Raw genomic sequence first — 20,411 nt, 5'->3', positions numbered from 1 at the left:
CTTCTGAGTGATACCAAGTCACTTGAAAATTTCTTACTTATGTGTCCTGATCTGTGCCATTCTTCATGCCATGTATGCCCTCTGCTTAAAATTCTTAATTTAGCAAACCATTCTCCCTCTCCCTTCTTAACTGTCCTTCAAAACTGGGCTGGATCACCAGCTCCTCCAAGGAATATCTTCTGATCCTGGTTTGGAGCTAACTGTCCCTCATCTGTATTTCCATAGTTCCCTATCCATAATCTATCATAGCAGGAAATATGAGATTGAAACCACCAAATTTGGGCAGCCCAGGTGGCTCAGCAGTTTAGCCCTGCCTTTGGCCTGGGACGTGGGATCCTGGAGACCCTGGATCAAATCCCGCATCGGGCTCCCTGCATGGAGCCTGCTTTTCCCTCTGCCTGTGTCCCTGACTCTCTCTCTTTGTCTCTCATGAATAAATAAATAAAATTTTAAAAATAACAAATTTATATACATCCACACACACATGCCTAGAATGTAATATATCAAAAGGCATTGCATGAAAGCCTGAAGGAATTTCTGTACAGGAAGAGCTTTTAACTTAAGATTGCTAAGTATTTTTTCAGCTTTATGAATATTTTATGTCACAGATTCCTGCAAGAGATTATTTAGCATACTTTTTCTCTAAAGTGTTTGAGGAAAAACACTCCTCTATGTGTTTGAGGAAAAACAATAATACAAACCCCTCCCCTGACAATTCACTTCTAATTTTTATCTAAATAATGTACATAAATGGTTCTAAAAGTCTACAAGCCTTAAAAACATTTTTTTTTAGTGTAGTTGATGCACAATGTTACATTGGTTTCAGGTGCACAACATAGTGTTTCCACAAGCTTATGGAATGGCTCTTTTTCCAAAAGCCTTGTGGAGATAAAAGTCTATATGACTTTTTGAAAAACAGCTATGGTTGTCAGAACCTGGGAGAGGAGGGAAATAGGAATAACTGTTTAATGGGTACAGAGTTTCAGATAGGTACAGAGTTTCAGATGGGAAAGTGAAAAAAGTTTCTCTAGTTCCTAACCAAAAGCAACCACCCTTACCTGCAGTTCATTTCTTCAGTAAATACCTAGCCATTGTTTTGGGGGTGAAGGTGGGGATAGCAGCCTGGCCATCGTGGTAGGGGCCAAGTGATATACAGACTTTGAGCTGCTCTCCCTGCCCTCTGCCTTTTACCACGAATAGTGTCTGTACCTTTGAGAGCTGAGCCTCCCCGGGAGTCCTGTGGAGCAAATAGATTCTCTTGTCTTTTAAGAAGTCCACCTGCAACTATTTCAGGTGGAAACTGCCTTCTCTCTACTAGTTTCTACTTCCATTTTCTGTCCTGTGAACATTTGTTGAAAACTTTCATCTGCTGTTGTCTGCTCTTCTGTTCTTGTTCTCTGGTGGATTTATACCATATATATTAAAATAAATATATATTTTTTTTCTTTCTGGATAGAAACCCTCTATGAGATATATGATTTACACATTGTTTCTCCCAGTCTATGACTTGTTTTTCATTTTTGTGACTATCTTTGAAGCATGTTTTGGATTTTGATGACATCAAAATTTTTACCAATTTTTTTTGCTTTTTAAAAGAAATTAAGTTCAATTAATTAACATAAAATGTATTTTGGTTTCAAAGGTAGAGGTCAGTGATTCCTCAATCTTATATAATACCCAATGCTCATTACATCACATGTTCTCCCTAATCTTCATCACCTAGTTACCTGTCTCCACCCCACCACCCCTCCAGCAACCCTCAGTTGGTTTTCTATGATTAAGAATCTCTTATGGTTTATCTCCCTCTCTGATTTCATCTTGTTTTAGTTTTTCCTCTTCTCCCCTATCATCTGTTTTGTTTCTCAAATTCCACATATGAGTGAGATCATATAATTGTCTTTCTCTGATTGACTTACTTCACTTAGCTTAATATCCTCTAGTTTCATCTACGTCATTGCAAATGGCAAGATTTCATTTTTTTTTGGATGGCTGACTAGTAATCCATTGTGTGTGTTTGTGTGTGTGTATGTATATATACATATATGTGTGTGTGTGTGTATAGACTATGTCTTCTTTATCCATTCATCTGTCGGTGGACATCTGGGCGCTTTCCATAGTTTGGGTGTTGCGGACATTGCTGCTATAAACATTGGAGTGTGCACCCCTTCGGATCACTATATTTGTATCTCTGGGGTAAATGCCCACTAGTGCAATTGCTGGGTCATAGAGTAGCTCTATTTTCAGCTTTTTGAGGAACCTCCATACTGATTTCCAGAGTGGCTGCACCAGCTTGCATTCCCACCAACAGTGTAAGAGGGTTCCCCTTTCTCCACATCCTCACCAACATCTATTGTTTCCTCACTTGTTATTTTTAGCCATTCTGATTGGTGTGAGGTGGTATCTCATTGTGGTTTTGATTTGCATTTCCCAAATGCCAAGTGATGTGGAGTATTTATTTATCTGTTGGCCATTTGTAGATCTTCTTTGGAGAAATGTCTCTCCGTGTCTTCTGCCCATTTCTTGATTAGATTATTTATTCTTTAAATGTTGAGTTTTATAGGTTCTTCATAAAATTTTAAATATTAGCCCTTTATCTGATGTATCATTTACAAATATTTTCCCCCATTCTGTAGGTTGCCTTTTGGTTTGTTGATTGTTTCCTTTGCTGTGTGAAAGCTTTTTATCTTGATGAAGTCCCAGTAGTTCATTTTTGCCTTTGTTTCCCTTGCTATTGGAGACTTATCTAGCAAGAAGTTGCTGCAGCCGAGGTTGCTCTGTATTTTCCTCTAGGATTTTGATGGATTCCTGTCTCATTTAGGTCTTTCACCCATTTTGAGTTTATTTTTGTGTATGGTGTGAGGAAATGGTCCAGCCTTATTCTTCTGCATGTGGCTGTCCAATTTTCCCAACACCATTTGCTGGAGATACTTTTTTCATTGGATATTCTTTCCTGTGTTGTCGAAGATCAGTTGACCATAGAATTGAGGGTCCATTTCTGGATTCCCTATTCTGTTCCATTGATCTATGTGTCTGTTTCTGTGCCAGTAGCATGCTGTCTTAATGATCCCAGCTTTGTAATATAGCTTGAAGTCTGGAATTGTGATGCCACCAGTTTTGGTTTCCTTTTTCAATATTCCTCTGGCTATTTTGGGGTCTTATCTGGTTCCATACAAGTTTTAGGATTATTTGTTCCAGCTCTGTGAAATAAGTTGATGGTATTTTGATAGGGATTGCAATGAATGTATAGATTGCTCTAGGTAGCAGAGACATTTTAACAGTATTTTTTCTTCCAATCCATGAGCATGAAATATTTCCTTTTTTTTTGGTGTGTCTTCCTCAATTTCTTTCATGAGTGTTCTATAATACTGAGTACGGATCTGCTGCCTCTTTCGTTAGGTTTATTCCTAGGTATCTTATGGTTTTGGATGCAATTGTAAGTGAGATTGACTCCTTTATATTTCTTTCTTCTGTCTCATTGTTAGTATTTAGAAATGCAGGTGATTTCTGTGCATTGATTTTAATCCTGCCATTTTGCTGAATTCCTGTTTGAGTTCTAGCAATTTGGGGATTGAGTCTTGGGTTTTCCATATAGAATATCATGTCATGTGTAGAGAGTGAGAGTTTGACTTCTTTTTTGCTAATTTGAATGCCTTTTATTTCTTTTTGTTGTCTGATTGCTGAAGCTAGGTCTTCTAGTGTTATGTTGAACAGCAGTGGTGATAGTAGACATCCCTGCCGTCTCCTGACCTTAGGGGAAAAGCTCTGTTTTTCCTCCATTGAAAGTGATATTCGCTGTGGGCTTTTCATATATGGCTTTTATGATACCGAGGTTTGTTCCCTACACTGTGATGAGTTTTAATAAAGAAAGGATGCTATACTTTGTCAAGTGCTTTTTCTGAATCTATTAAGGGGATCGTATGATTTTTGTCCTTTCTTTTCTTTTTTTGTTTTTGTTGTTCTTGTCCTTTCTTTTGTTAATGTAGTGTATCACACTGATTGATCTGTAGATGTTGAACTACCCTTGCAGTCCAGGAATAAATCGCATTTGGTTGTGGTGAATAGTCCTTTAATACTGTTGGATCCTATTGGCTAGTATTTTGGTGAGAATTTTGGCATCCGTGTTCATCAGGGATATTGGTTTCTATTTCTCTTTTTTGGTGGGGTCTTTGTCTGGTTTTGGGATCAAGGTAATGTTGGCCCCATAGAGTTTGGAAATTTTCTTTCCATTTCTATTTTTTGAAACAGCTTCAGAGGAATAGGTATTAATTCTTCTTTAAATGTTTAGTAGAATTCCCCTGGGAAGCCATCCAGCCCTGGACTCTTGTTTGTTGGGAGGTTCTGATTACTGCTTCAATTTCCTTGCTGGTTATGGGTCTGTTCAGATTTTCTCTTTCTTCCTGTTTCTGGTTTAGTAGTTTACATGTCTCTAGGAATGCATCCATTTCTTCCAGATTGCCTAATTTATTGGCATATAGTTGCTCATAACATGTTCTTATAATTGTTTGTATTTATTCAGTGTTGGTTGTGATCTCTCCTCTTTCGTTCATGATTTTATTTATTTGGGTCCTTTCTCTTTTTGGTAAGTCTGGCGAGGGGTTTATCAATGTTATTAATTCTTTCAAAGAACCAGCTCTTAGTTTCATTGATCTGTTCTTTTGTTTCTATTTCATTGATGTCTGTTGTAATCTTTATTATTTGTCTTCTGCTGGGTTTAGACTTTATTTGCTGTTCTTTCTCCAGTTCCTTTAAGTGTAAAAATAGGTTGTGTATTTGAGACCTTTCTTGTTTTTTGAGAAAGGCTTGTCTTGCTATATACTTACCTCTTAAGACTGCCTTTGCTGCATCTCAAAGCTTTTGAACAGTTGTGCTTTCATTTTCATTTGTTTCTTTAAAATTTTTTTTTAAAATTGGAGTTCAATTTACCAACATTTAGCATAACACCCAGTGCTCATCCTGCATTTGTTTCTATAAATTTTTTAAATTCTTTAATTTCCTGGTTGACTCATGCATTTTTTAAAAGATTTTATTTTTTTATTCATGAGACACACACACACACACACACACACAGAGAGAGAGAGAGAGAGAGAGAGAGGCAGAAACATAGGCAGAGGGAGGAGCAGGCTCCATGCAGGGAGCCCAATGCAGGACTCTATCGTGGGACTCCAGGATCACACCCTGAGCTGAAGGCAGACCCTTAACTGCTGAGCCACCCATGCGTCCCAACCCATGCGTTTTTTTAGTAGGATGCCTTTTAGCCTCCATGTATTTGAATTCTTTCCAAATTTCCTCTTGTGACTGAGTTCCAGTTTCAAAGCACTGTGGTCTGAAAATATGCAGGGAATGATCCCAATCTTTTGGTACCAGTTGAGACCTGTTCTGTGACCCAGTATGTGATCTATTCTGGAGAATGTTCAATGTGCACTTGAAAGGAATGTGTATTCTGTTACTTTAGGATGGAATGTTCTGAACATATCTGTGAAGTCCATCTGGTCCAATGTGTCATTCAAAGCCCTTGTTTCCTTGTTGATCTCATGCTTAGATGATCTGTCCGATGCAGTGAGTGGGGTGTTGAAGTCCCCTATTATTATTATATTATTATTGATGTGTTTATTTCATTTTGTTATTAATTGGATTATATAACTGGCTGCTTCCATGTTAGGGGCATAAATATTTACAATTTTTAGAGCTTCTTGTTGGATAGACCCTTTAATTATGATATAGTGTCTTTCTTCATCTCTTATTAAAGTCTTTGGTTTAAAATCTAATTTTTCTGATACAAGGATTGCCACCCCAGCTTTCTTGTGATGTCTATTATCATGATGAATGGTTTTCTAACCCCTCACTTTAAATCTAGAGGTGTCTTTAGATCTAAAATGAATCTCTTGGAGTGGCCAACGGCTTGCAGAGCAGCATGCCTAAGTTTTTTCTTTTTTTAACATGCCTAAGTTTTATTGTGACTACTGTGACACATACCTAACCCATGACTCCATCTATGAGAAAGACACACTGCAGTGGTAGGAAACACAAAGAGAAGGTGAAAGACTACTATCAGAAATGGATGGAAGAGCAGGCTCAGAGCCTGATCGACAAAACAATCACTGCATTTCAACAAGGAAAGATACCTCCTACTCCATTCTCTGCTTCTCTTCCTGCAGGGGCAATGATCCCACCTCCCCCCCAGTCTCCCAGGTCCTCCTCGCCCTGGTATGATGTCAGCCCCCCATATGGAGGGCCCTGCCGTGATGCCAGTGATGGGCCCTCCTCTGGGATGATGCCAGTGGGACCTGCTCCCGGAATGAGGCCACCTATGGGAGGCCACATGCCAATGATGCCTGGGGCCCCAATGATGAGACTTCCTGCCTGTCCCATGATAGTGCCCACTCGGCCAGGAATGACTCGACCAGACAGATAAGGAGAGACAGGAACCTCTTTATATTCATTTTGTATTACTTGTTCTACTTCACGAGGAGATCATGGTCCTGTGACTCTGGGTGTTTTCTAACAGCATGACAAGGAAGACTTGCTTCCCCTTACTATCAAAGAGAGAACAGCTTTTGCAGGGGAGTAGTAGAACAAGAAAAAAAAAGGCAATTTTCATTTGTATTGTGAAATGTGAAAATAAAATTGTCACCTGTTTTAGTTAATAAAAATAAATAAATAAAATTAATCTCTTGCAGACAGCATATTGATGGATCTTGCTTTCTTACGCAATCTGAAACTCTTTGTCTTTTGATTGGGGCATTTAGCCCACTTACATTCAGAGTAACTACTGAAAGATGTGAATTTAGTGCCATTATATTACCTGTAAAGTTATTGTTTCTATATATTATCTTTGTTCCTTTCTGGTCTACATTACTTTTGGGCTCTCTCTTCACTTAAAGGATTCCTTTTAATATTTCTTGTAGGGCTGGTTTGGTGATCACAAATTCTTTTAGTTTCTGTTTGTCCTGGAAGCTTTTTATCTCTCCTTCTATATTGAACAAGATCTTAGCTGGATAAAGTATTCTTGGCTGCATATTTTTCTCATTAAGCACCCTGAATATATCATGTCAATCCTTTCTGGCCTGCCAGATCTCTGTGGGTAGGGCTTCTGACAGTCTAACGTTTCTACCCTTGTAGGTTAAAGACTTTGTCTCGAGTTGCTTTCAAGATTTTCTCTTTGTCTCTGAGATTTGTAAGTTTCACTATTAAATGCTGGGGTGTTGACCTATTTTTATGAATTTTGAGAGGGTTCCCTGTGCCTACTGGACTTGGATGCCTGTTTCCTTCCCCAGATTAGGGAAGTTCTCTGCTAGTGCTGTATTATGAAGAATGATAGTGGAACCCAGTCTATTTTTTTTTCCAGTCTCTATATTGTAGAATCATGAAGTGTCTGGTTTTTTTTTTTATATAAAACAAAGTTTTCAAAAAATAAAATAAAATAAAATAAAATAAAATAAAATAAAATAAATAAAATAAAATAAAACAAAAAACCCCCAAAGTTTTCAATTTTCATCGGCCAAAAGAAAAGAACTATTATTTATTTATTTACCTAAGAATTCAAGTACTGTGCCCATGTTCATAACTCAAATGCTTTTGTAGTTGGCTTTTTAAGCTAGCATTTGTGAGCTAACAACTTGCAGACTTTTGTGTCTGTGTGTATTTGTTCCACAGGTTTTAAAAAAATAATTTAATTTTAGCTTTTAATTTTTTATTATGAATGATTCTAAGTATATAAAAGTTGACAGGTTCATATAATGAACTTCCATGTAGTCAATATACAGCTTCTGTGGGCACTGGTGCTGTCCCATGTACACTCATGGGAAAAACAGTTGAGTTAACCCTCAATAATCAGATTTCACTTGAAAATTTCAATTTCTGATGAGTTAATCCAGAACCTCCACGATAGGTTCAAAGGTTGGCAAGAATAGTATCACCTTTGGGTTGCTTTTATTTTAATTTATAATCAAACCAGAAATAAACTGGGCAGTGTGCCCAGAACAAGGATACACCTGCCTTTCCACTGTCTCAGGTATCTAAAATTCAGGGATGACTACTACAGCTCATCATTAGGCTAACAGCAGGCCTCATTTTGAACTTTGACATTCAGCTCCTTTTGAAAGAGCAAATGGCATTACTGAGCTGGCTCTCCCTCAGGGTAGCTGAGTCAGGCTGCCCCGGTAGGGAGAAATACAGTGGTGATATTAATGTTCCAAGACAATGTCTACAAAACTCCTACCAATAAGCCTGGTATGGTACTTTACTCACAGGGAAGTTGTTCTTTTTAATAGTATTCTGGTTATTCAAAGGTTCACAATGAAAATGTCTACAAGTGTTTAGGGGAAAAGGAGGACGAGACCTGAGATTTATAGAGTGACTTGGAGTTTAGGGGTTGTATTTTTTTTTAATTTTTAAAATATTTTATTTATTTATTCATGAGAGACAGAGAGAGAGAGAGACAGAGGCAGAGACATAGGCAGAGGGAGAAGCAGGCTCTATGCAGGGAGCCTGACATGGGACTTGATCCCAGGGTCTCCAGGATTATGCCCTGGGCTGAAGGTGGCGCTAAAATGCTGGGCCACTGGGGCTGCCCTTTTTAAATTTATTTTAAAGAGTATTTATTTATTTATTTATTTAAGAGTGAGAGAGAAAGCATGTATGGGTTGGGGGGGCGGGGAGCAGAGGAAGAGGGAGAGGGAAAGAATCTCAAGCTGACTTCCCACTGAGTGTGGAGTGTAGAGGCTGACATGGGGCTCCATGCAGGACTCAGAATCATAAGCCTGACATCATGATTTGAGCCAAAACTAAGAGTAAGATGTTTAACCAAGGTGCCACCCAGGCACCCCCTTAGAGGCTTGAAAAAGTAGTTGCCATCCTTGCCAGTGAGCTCTAAACATAGCACAGCACATGATTATGATTGTGGACTCTGGAGCTAGACTGCCTAGATTTGAATCCTGTCACTACCACTTGCAGGTGCTGTGACTTACCTCTTTTGTGGTTGTGTTTTCTCATCTCTAAAATTGGGATAATAATATAACAACATAACTTGAGTTTTGAATTAATATAAGGCAGCCAGTGGGGTACCTGGGTGGCTCAGTCAGTTAAGCATCTGCCTTTGACTCAGGTCATGATCTCAGGGTCCTAGGATTGAGTCTTGCATCAGGCTCTGTGCTCAGCAGAGAGTTTGCTTCTCCCTCTCCCTCTGTCCCTCCCCCCCTACTTATGCTCATTCTCTAATAAATACGTAAAATCTTTAAAAATCATATATATATATATATATATATATATATATATATAGAGAGAGAGAGAGAGAGAGAGAGAGAGAGAGATCTCCCCACCATCCAGCTAGTGGGTCGAGAAAGATATACAAATACATATATGTGGCAGCCAGAATAATATTAGGCATGTACTAAGTATTTTATGAGTGTTTGCTTTTTATTTTAAGTTTATATGGTAGGGCCATTTCACTCCTGACTACATTGTTTTCTTTGAGTTACAGAAGGTTCCCTGATTGGAATGATACATTTGCTTTCTTGGTTGTTATCTCTGATTCTTCTTGTCAATGCCCTCTTAAGTATTGGAAACCAAGCAGTTATGCCACATGGGAAATGAAACTCAGAGTTCATTCTGGTACTTCAAGGGACATCTGCAGCAGGATCCTGGGAACTCTGCCATGAACAAGTCTCAACTGCCTTTTGTCTTTGTTATCTATCTGCATTTCCTCCTACCACCAATTTTCTTCCTTACCCTCCACCCTAAATTTTTTCTCTCCCTCATAACTGTTGCTTATTCATGATTTCTCTCTCACTCTGGTGTACTCATGCCCATCATGATTCCAGTGGCCTTGCCTTGTCTCATACTTTTCAGCCCAAACTCTCATTGCCAGTTAACTAACTTCTGATTTCCCAATTCATAGAGTATGAATCTATGTGGATAGGGCTTTTTGGCCTGGGAGCCTAATGGCTGGTCTATGGCCTGGTTATTCAGATACTTGTCCCATCCAGCTAGTGGGTAGGGGAGGCTGAAATTAAAAAGCTACAAAGTCTGACAGCCTAGACCTTCCCCTTCAGTAGTTTGTCAAATGTGAATGTGAATGTCAGGCACGTGGGCTGCTACAGGAGATACAGCCCATCCTGGGTTCCTAGAGGGTGTGAGGGGAGTTGTCCAAATCTTTTTTGTGAGTCTAGTATCGAATATGTAAGCAAATGTCAATTGATAGATTTTTAAGTGTGCCCCAGTATACTTTCATTGAACCCTTATTTTAAACCTGTAACATCTCCTTTAATTTACAGTGTATACTAAGAGCAAGGCTCTATTTTAAAAGCTTTATATGTATTAACTCATTAAGTCCTCATAACAGCTCTGAATTGAATATCTGAATTTGATATTACTATCTATACTTTATAGATGAAGCTGAGGAACCTGCTTCTGCTCACCTATTTGCTTAGTCAGGGTTTGGATCCAGCATTCTGGCTTCAGACAGCCCTACATTACACTATCTTTCATAGATAAACCCGACCACACACTTTCTAGAAAAGCACACCCCTCTTAGAACTTTGTGTGGTAAAAGGCACAAAGGAGCTTCTCATTCAAATTTATGTGTTTGTTTCCCATTCTTCTTTTAGAATATTGTTAGTTTTTTTTTGACATTTTTTAGTTAGACTTTTAAAAAAAGAGACAGTACTACAAAGTAGGAAGAACATAGACTTTGGAATCAGACAGTTCTGTGTTTGAACCCAGAGGTTCAAACATTTATCTGACCTCTTTAAGATAATATTACTTGGACAGCAAATATCATTCTCAATGGGGAAGCACTGGGAGCCTTTCCCCTAAGATCAGGAACAAGACAGGGATGTCCACTCTCACCACTGCTGTTCAACATAGTTCTGGAAGTCCTCGCCTCAGCAATCAGACAACAAAAAGACATTAAAGGCATTCAAATTGGCAAAGAAGAAGTCAAACTCTCCCTCTTCGCCCATGACATAATACTCTACATAGAAAACCCAAAAGCCTCCACCCCAAGATTGCTAGAACTCATACAGCAATTTGGTAGCGTGGCAGGATACAAAATCAATGCCTAGAAATCAGTGGCATTTCTATACACTAACAATGAGACTGAAGAAAGAGAAATTAAGGAGTCAATCCCATTTACAATTGCACCCAAAAGCATAAGATACCTAGGAATAAACCTAACCAAAGAGGTAAAAGATCTATACCCTAAAAACTATAGAACACTTCTGAAAGAAATTGAGGAAGACACAAAGAGATGGACAAATATTCCATGCTCATGGATTGGCAGAATTAATATTGTAAAAATGTCAATGTTACCCAGGGCAATTTACACGTTTAATGCAATCCCTATCAAAATACCATGGACTTTCTTCAGAGAGTTAGAACAAATTATTTTAAGATTTGTGTGGAATCAGAAAAGACCCCGAATAGCCAGGGGAATTTTAAAAAAGAAAACCATAGCTGGGGGCATCACAATGCCAGATTTCAGGTTGTACTACAAAGCTGTGGTCATCAAGACAGTGTGGTACTGGCACAAAAACAGACACATAGATCAATGGAACAGAATAGAGAACCCAGAAGTGGACCCTGAAATGTATGGTCATCTAATATTCGATAAAGGAGGAAAGACTATCCATTGGAAGAAAGACAGTCTCTTCAATAAATGGTGCTGGGAAAATTGGACATCCATATGCAGAAGAATGAAACTGGACCACTCTCTTGCACCATACACCAAGATAAACTCAAAATGGATGAGAGATCTAAATGTGAGACAAGAGTCCATGAAAATCATAGAAGAGAACACAGGCAACACCCTTTTTGAACTCGGCCACAGTAACTTCTTGCAAGATACATCCACAAAGGCAAAAGAAACAAAAGCAAAAATGAACTATTGGGACTTCATCAAAATAAGAAGCTTTTGCACAGCAAAGGATACAGTCAACAAAACTAAAAGACAACCTACAGAATGGGAGAAGATATTTGCAAATGACATATCAGATAAAGGGCTAGTTTCCAAAATCTATAAAGAACTTATTAAACTCAACACCAAAGAAACAAACAATCCAATCATGAAATGGGCAAAAGACATGAAGAAAAATCTCACAGAGGAAGACATGGACATGGCCAACATGCACATGAGAAAATGCTCTGCATCACTTGCCATCAGGGAAATACAAATCAAAACCACAATGAGATACCACCTCACACCAGTGAGAATGGGGAAAATTAACAAGGCAGGAAACAACAAATGTTGGAGAGGATGCGGAGAAAAGGGAACCCTCTTGCACTGTTGGTGGGAATGTGAACTGGTGCAGCCACTCTGGAAAACTGTGTGGAGGTTCCTCAAAGAGTTAAAAATAGACCTGCCCTACGACCCAGCAATTGCACTGTTGGGGATTTACCCCAAAGATTCAGATGCAATGAAACGTCGGGACACCTGCACCCCGATGTTTCTATCAGCAATGGCCACAATAGCCAAACTGTGGAAGGAGCCTCGGTGTCCATCGAAAGATGAATGGATAAAGAAGATGTGGTTTATGTATACAATGGAATATTACTCAGCAATTAGAAACGACAAATACCCACCATTTGCTTCAACGTGGATGGAACTGGAGGGTATTATGCTGAGTGCAGTAAATCAATCGGAGAAGGACAAACAGTGTATGTTCTCATTCATTTGGGGAATATAAATAATAGTGAAAGGGAATATAAAGGAAGGGAAAAGAAATGTTGGGAAATATCAGGAAGGGAGACAGAACATAAAGACTCCTAACTCGGGGAAACGAACTAGGGGTGGTGGAAGGGGAGGAGGGCAGGTGTTGGAGGGGAATGGGTGACGGGCACTGAGGTGGACACTTGACGGGATGAGCACTGGGTGTTTTTCTGTATGTTGGTAAATTGAACACCAATAAAAATTAATTTAAAAAAATAAAAAATAAAATAATATTACTTGGGCACCTTGCCTCATATCACCTACCCATGTCAGACATTACTGATTATCTCTTACTGAGCCCAGAATCCCTTTCATGATTGTTCAAGATGAGATTTATAATCAGTGGGAGTTATGCCAGGAGGTGGAACCTATTTGCCATCTTTTTCCTTTAGGCCCAGGTATACTGGCCATCCATGCCAGTCCTTCAGTAGCCCATCCAAACCTGTCTCTGTTTCCTGCAGTCTTGTCTTTACCTTGTGACGAATAGCGTTTGGGAAAAGTTGCCTGTGGTGATCCTGACCTTGAGTCTTTATGAGACTCAGCAGGAAGAGGAGTCCAAATCCATCAGCTTGTACCCCATTCCCTACAAGGACTGGTCTTTTGACATTGTAGAGCTCATGAAGGAGGTAGAAAAGGGGGTGAGACCCTCCCCTCATGTAGGGAGTCAGCCAGTGCAGACTGTGTTGGCCGCAATGGAAGCCCTGGAACTGGTTGCCCTAGTCTGCCCAAGTTTTCTGTGGACAGACCCTTCCTTTGGGGTCCAGCTGTATCCCAATGAGAAGGACAAATTTTTTCCTCTTAGGCACAGGCTCTTATGTTCTGGGACTCTTCTTTGTCACTCTGTCCTCTGCCACCTGTGAAGTTTGCTTATAGTTTCCTTTAGCACTATAATATGGTGTAGAGATTTTTCCACTGAGATATATGCTATCTGCTTAAACAATATGAGAGATGTCTTGCTGCTGCTTAGAATTACATGCTGAAAAATAAGAAAAGGAGAAAATTCAAAAATAATAAAACTTAAATCTGATTCTACCCAGGTCATCCACTATTAGCATTCTGATGTGTTTTCTTTTCTTTTTTAAGATTTATTTATTTATTTATTTATTTATGAGAGAGAGAGAGAGAGAGACAAAGACACAGGAGGAAGGAGAAGCAGGCTCCATGCCGAGACTCCATGCGGAGAGCCCCATGCGGGACTCAATCCCGGGACTCCAGGATCGCGCCCTGGGCCAAAGGCAGGGCACTAAACCGCTGAGCCACCCAGGGATCCCCTCTGATGTGTTTTCTTATTTTCTTTGTATACATATACATGTAACTTTTTTAAAGTTTATTTACTTATTTAAATAATCTCTACACCCAGCGTGGGGCTCGAACTCACAACCCTAAGATCAGAAGTTACATGCTCTTCAACTAAGCCAGACAGGCGCCCATATACATGTAGCTTTAAAAAAAAAAAAAGATTTTATTTATTATTTATTCATGATATACAGAGAGAGAGAGAGAGAGAGAGAGAGAGAGGCAGAGACACAGGCAGAAGGAGAAGCAGGCTCCATGCAGGGAGCCCGACGCGGGACTCAATCCCGGAACTCCAGGATTGCGCCCCGGGCCAAAGGCAGGCGCCAAACCGCTGAGCCACCCAGGAATCCCCTACATGTAGCTTTTTAAAATTAAATCATGTTATCATGGACATATTATAGGTCAAAACATCATTATAATTAGTGGCTGCATAATATATTATTGTATAATACAGATATTTTAATTTATTTCAGCAGTCTCCCAATCTTGGACACTTAGATATTTGTGCATTTCTTTCTTGAACATGCCTGAATTTTTTCCTTAGGGTACTTTTTTTTTAAAAAGATTTTATTTATTCACGAGAACACAGAGAGAGAGAGAGAGAGGCAGAGACACAGGCAGAGGGAGAAGAGAAGCAGGCTCCATGCAGGGAGCCCGACGTGGGACTCGATCCCGGGACTCCAGGATCACGCCCTGGGCTGAAGGCGGCGCTAAACCACTGAGCCACCCGGGCTGCCCCTTAGGGTACTTTTTAATATTGGTACTCTATGTTGCCAAATTACAAGACCCTTCTTTGAGCATAGACATTTGTTGTAAGCTTTTATTTTTCAAACTTGGTGGTAGAACTTAGAGGATTTTTTTCCAAACAAAATCTTGTATGGAAATCCATTATATAAAAAAGATAAAAATCCACCTGCTCCATTGGGAAAGGTTTGGAGCCCTCAGCCTCTAACTCAGTACCACTTTCACCTGTCCATACCTCTCTACTTCCTAATCCCTGTCCCCAGCTGGTATATATATATCGTTCTTTATAATATGTCTTCTAGCTCAGTAACAGACTATTAGCATCTTTCATCAGGATGCTTTCAACTATAGGTAACAAAACCCAGTCCACTTCATGTAACTGTAAGGACAGTTCAGTGTCCCATATAACAACAGGATGATTCCTGAGTTATTTAATCCAGTGGCTAAGTGGTAGAGCAGGATGAGGTTCTTAGCATTTTTTGGTTCTGTCTTCCTCGGTGTGATGACTCTGGGCTAACACTTGTCCCCTCCTGGTCACTAGATTGCCGTATAGTAGCAGAATACATCACATCCTTCCAGGGGTTAGGAGAATGCACCTCTTCCTCATATTCTTTTTAGAGTGAGAAGAAAGCTCCCAGCTGATGTCCCCTTGTTTTTTATTCAGTAGGTGTCACATGTCCATTCCTAGACCAATCACCAAGAATTGGAATAGAATAACCATAATTGGTTTAGACCAATCAGGATTCACCCACTAGGGTTAGAGAAGGGCTTAACCTTCCCTGAAACCAGTGGCAGTCTGGTATCTGAACAATATCCAGGTTCTGTTGTCAAGGGAGGAGGGGATAAATGGCTGCTGAAGCCATTAGTTGGAGCTTCACAACAATGGAGCCAATAGTTGTCTGCCATAACATCCCATTAGGAAAAATACTGGGAAAAAAAAAAAAAGGAAAAATACTGAAAAGCCTATGTCAAAATTCCAAGGCTGCCTCTTACTTTTGGCATGGCCTTGGCCAAGTCAACCTCTCTGGGCCTTAGTTTCCTTATTTGTAAACTGGGGATAGTGATAACTGCCTTCCTTACCTTACAAAGTTATGGAGATGGATGTATGAAAGAAAGTTACAAAGTACTTCACCAGGGGCACCTGCCTGGCTCAGTCAGTTAAGCGTCTGCCTTTGGGTCAGGCCATGATCCTGGGGTCCTGGGATTGAGCCCCCAAGTTGGGCTCCCTGCTTAGTGGGGAATCTGCTTCTCCCTCTCCTTTCCCCGCCCCCTGTCTCACTCTTGTCCTCTCCCCCTCTCAAATAAATAAATAAAATCTTTAAAACAAAACAAAAAAACCAAAGTACTTTACTAGTATCAAGGCTTCTTATTAATTTAATTCTTAGAAATAAATGAGCATCAGGCACCTGGGTGGTTTAGTCAGTTAAGTGTCCAACTCTTGATCTCAGTTCAGGTCTTGATCTCAGGGTCGTGAGTTCAAGCCCCACGCTGAGGCTCCACACCCAGTGGAGCCTCTTAAAAAAAAAGATAAAGAAAGAAATGAGCACCACCAGGCCCTCTGTAAAAAAGGTAGGAAATCAGTAAAGCTTAAATTCTAAGAAGTGTCTTTTGGTTTAGTTATAACATTGTCTAAATTTCACAAAATTACTTATCAAAAAATCACAAGTACCTTTAGAAGTAACACTATAAGTTATAAAAATACCCTAAAAGGTGAAGAAGGTATGTGTGGGTACTTCGACACCAAGGCTGTGGCCTTCCTATGATAGCATCTGGCATTCAACTGACAGTATAGTGACTAGCAGTTACTGTTACCTATTCTGCTCTTTTTTTTTTTAGATTTTTATTTATTTATTCATGAGAGAGAGAGAGAGAGAGAGAGAGAGAGGGAGGCAGAGACCTAGGTAGAGGGAGAAGCAGGCTTCCTTGCAGGGAGCCTGATACGGGACTCGATCCCCAGACCCAGGATCACCTTCCGAGGGGAAGGCAGATGCTCAACTGCTGAGCCACCTAGGTGTCCCACCTATTCTGCTCTTAATTTTCATTTTATGTTTACATGGTGCTTCTTCCTGCAGACAGGATTTTTAGCAAATATTTTCAAAATGTCGTCTCACTGGCCATTGGAATTCAGAGCCTTCTTTGCTTATTATAATGCCACATACAACAAGGAAACAGGTAAATAGAAAAACAGTGCTAAATCATTCTTAGATGAAATCCAGATGCTTGCTTGCTAGAGTTCCTTCTCACATAGTTCCACATCACTGTGGAGCTAGAAAGAAGTTAAGAAAGACTAGTTTGTTGAGACATCCTTTGGATTCTGAAGCTGGGCTCTGAATTTAACTATATAACTGTCAATATAGAACCGAAATAAGTTAGGTAATGACTGTGGTTCATCTTTCTTATGTTGGGCTTAAAAGCCCTCTGGCTCCCTATAACCCCCTAAATGAAGTTCAGGGACTTCAGCCTGGCAATCATGGGTTTCTTACTTAGGATTCAAGTTAGGTTGCTGTTATCCACACCCAAAGATACAGTGGTTTAAACAAGATTTTTATTTTCTCTCTTCTCACCTTACAGTCCCTATGTAAGCTACTAAGGACCAAATTAGTGTTGTTTACTGTGTGGGATTGCCTTTGCCTACATGTTCATGCTGATTCACCACTGCTACCAGCAAAAAGAGCAAAAAGGGGCATTTATGGATACACATTCCTTCCCTTTAGGGTCATGACATGAAAGTCACACACATCACTTCTGTCTACATCCCACTGGCCTGAACTTAATCACATGATCACACTTAGCTGCAAGGGAGGCTGTGTGCTCATATGCATGGCTAAAATGAAGAGATTCTGTTATTGAAGAGGAGACAGCATGTCACAATGAGACTCTGTGGCCTGACACCAGCCTGCCTTCCCAGCCTCATTTCCCTCAGCCTCTCTGTGTGTTCCATCTGTTGGAATGAAAGTAGACCTAATTCTACTCTGAAGCATTCAGGTCTCATGATTTATCCACTCTTTACCTTTGTCCACCCTTTGTTGTGCCCCTGAGATGCCTTTCCTCCTGTCCATGCCTTGTGAGTCTGATCTTTCCTTCAAAGTCCATCTCACCTGTCTTTACTTAAAAGAGATACTTCCTTCTGTGACCCCCCACAGCATCCTTCATCTGTCCTTTTCCAGTGGCATACAAAGTGCTGTCTGCCCTACCTTTTCACAGCTTCCACAGCTCCCGTCTCCTGGTGGGAAGAGATAGATCCTGTGTTCACATCTGAGTTCTGCCATAAATGATGCACATGAACCTCAACAAGTACTTAAATGTTTCAGAGCTTTGATTTCCTTATTAGTAAAATGGTATTAATACCCATTCTGTAGTGCTGGTACAAGGATGAAATAAGGTTACATATGTAAAGTTCCCAGAATGTTACCAGTGCCAAAATGAATTCCTTCCTTCCCTGCCTCTCCCTATCCCCATGTAGTAGGTCCCCTGAGGTTAGGAAGTCTTTTTTTCTTTTTCCTTCCTCTTTTGAATGTGTTAGTCCAGTACCTGGTGGGCCTCAGAAATTGTTTCTGGAACTTTAGTAATATATATTCAACACATATTTTCTGAGCAACCCCTATATGTCAGGCACTCCTCTGAACAAGTCAGAAAAATTTCTAGGCTTTCAGATGTATGTTAGAGAGGAGAAAAGAATGAACAACTAAAGAAAATAAAAGAATAGGTTAACTTCAGAAGTGTTGAGTATTATGAAGAAAATAAATAGGGTAGTTGATAGCAAGAGACTAGGAATGAATGCTTAAGTGAAGGGGTAGGTGAGAAGGTGGGCAAATCTGTTGCTAAAATATGGCTGATCCGGGCAGCCCTGGTGGCTCGGCAGTGTGGTGCTGCCTTCGGTGGACCTGGGATTGGTCCCACATCGGGCTCCCTGCATGGAGCCTGCTTCTCCCTCTGCCTGTGTCTGTCTCTCTCTCTTTCTCTTTGTCTCTCATGAATAAATAAATAAAACCTTTAAAAAGTATGGCTGAACCTGTCTAGGTTCTTCTGACTTGATATCCAAGGCTTATGGACAGGTCCTCTCCCCTCCCTTCCTAAGCCAACTCATCTGAGTTGACAAGGAACTCATCATTGTAGTTGACCAGCCTGGCCAACAGGTGCCCATACAGCATGGTCGTACACAGTACCTGGTACAGGGTCTACTCGAAGAACCCAGTGCTCTCTGACCAGGCTGGTGCCCATGTTCCTCCCCTGTGCCAGTTTCAGGGGGTCTTCATATCTAAGGAAAAGGAAAGGTCCATGCCACTATGTGGTGCAGGGAACACCTGCTTCTCCCCACGCCCCCCACCCCTGAGCTCTTCCCATTGCTTGAGTTCCCTTCCAGTCTCATCACTGTGCCCACCTGCTTCTTTCTTTGTGTACATGATGTTTGGGACTAGGGTTAGCTGAGCCCCAGGTTTGTGGCAGACCTGATCCTGGATACCTGACAGACCTCTCAAATACATACAGCTTCCTCTCCAAGTTGAGCCTTATTATAACCATTTTATCCTTGACGTTCAGTGCTGTCACTTAACATGGAGCATGCAACTAGAATATGACAGTCCATTTTCAAAGCTTGCACTGTTTCTGTTCATTATATTGTTTGCATTTGCCAGTGTGAATTTAGCCACTAATTATTCCTCATGGGCCCAAACCAGTTTCTTAGGTTTTCTTTTATTTCTTGCTGCTGGCCTCAAGCCTACACCTGTCTGCCTCTCATTTCTAGAACTGCCTCCATCTTATCTTTCCCACCAAGAGGGGTTGTGAAATGGGTCTCACTCCCCCAGCCAACAACTTACTATCTCCTTCATCCAAAGCCAGGCCCTTGGGTGTCAGAGGTCATGCTAATTCTTCACAGAGAAATGAACTAAGGGTAAAGACACAGCAAACATGGGTTTGTCACCACCAAACTTAAAAAGTCCTGATCCCTATGCTGAAATTCCTGATCCTCTGGGCCAGGGAACAGAAACATCAGTTCTCTGCATTTATTCCTGAGGTCGAGCGTCATCAGTCTTCCCACCCCCCAGCTTACCATCCTGAGTCCACCTGAGTGGAGACCTTGTAAACTGTTCCTAAAGGGCTTCAGGTGCCAGCCTGAAGATAATTTTGGGATGGGTACATCCTCTCCCCCTTTGCTCTGCTGAGAGCCTCCTGTCTACTTGCCAGACCTTTGTTCATCCAAGATCATTGCTTCTCTGGTGGCCATAGTGTGGGCTGTCATACCATGGTTTGCTGAACTATTCTTCTATTTTTAGGTGTTTGGTGGTTTTCAGCATTTTTCTTGAGCAAGGGTAATGATTATAAATAAAATCTTTGGAATCAAATACAGTTAGAGTCAGTTCCCAGCTCTGCCTCTTTCCAACTCTATGACCTTGGGGAAGTCACTTGACCTCTCTGAGCTTTAGTTTCTTTGCCAATAAAATGGGGACAATAATAAAAATACTACTTCCTAGGATTTTTGTAAGCAATAACAAAATGAATATGAAGCATTGAGCACATTCTTATTAGCACATAGTAATTGCTAAGTGTTAGCTATTAATTTTACATATATTATGTCTTGTGTGGGATTAATTGGGGACAAAGGGATAATTATCTGAGCTTCACTTTACTAGTAAGAAAAAGTTTGGATTCGGAGTCATTATGTACTTAG

General features: G+C 40.4%; 1 pseudogene; it reads left to right on the top strand.

Annotated features, from left to right (window-relative positions):
- The first annotated feature begins 5,937 nt into the window (after positions 1–5,937).
- On the top strand, positions 5,938–6,526 carry LOC112930882 (U1 small nuclear ribonucleoprotein C-like; annotated as a pseudogene).
- The last annotated feature ends 13,885 nt before the right edge of the window (positions 6,527–20,411 follow it).

The sequence above is a fragment of the Vulpes vulpes genome, chromosome 12 (assembly GCF_048418805.1).
Source record: "Vulpes vulpes isolate BD-2025 chromosome 12, VulVul3, whole genome shotgun sequence".
Classification (NCBI taxonomy): domain Eukaryota; kingdom Metazoa; phylum Chordata; class Mammalia; order Carnivora; family Canidae; genus Vulpes; species Vulpes vulpes.
The sequence above is the reverse complement of the archived record's forward strand: the minus strand, read 5'-3'. Positions and strand labels throughout refer to the sequence as shown.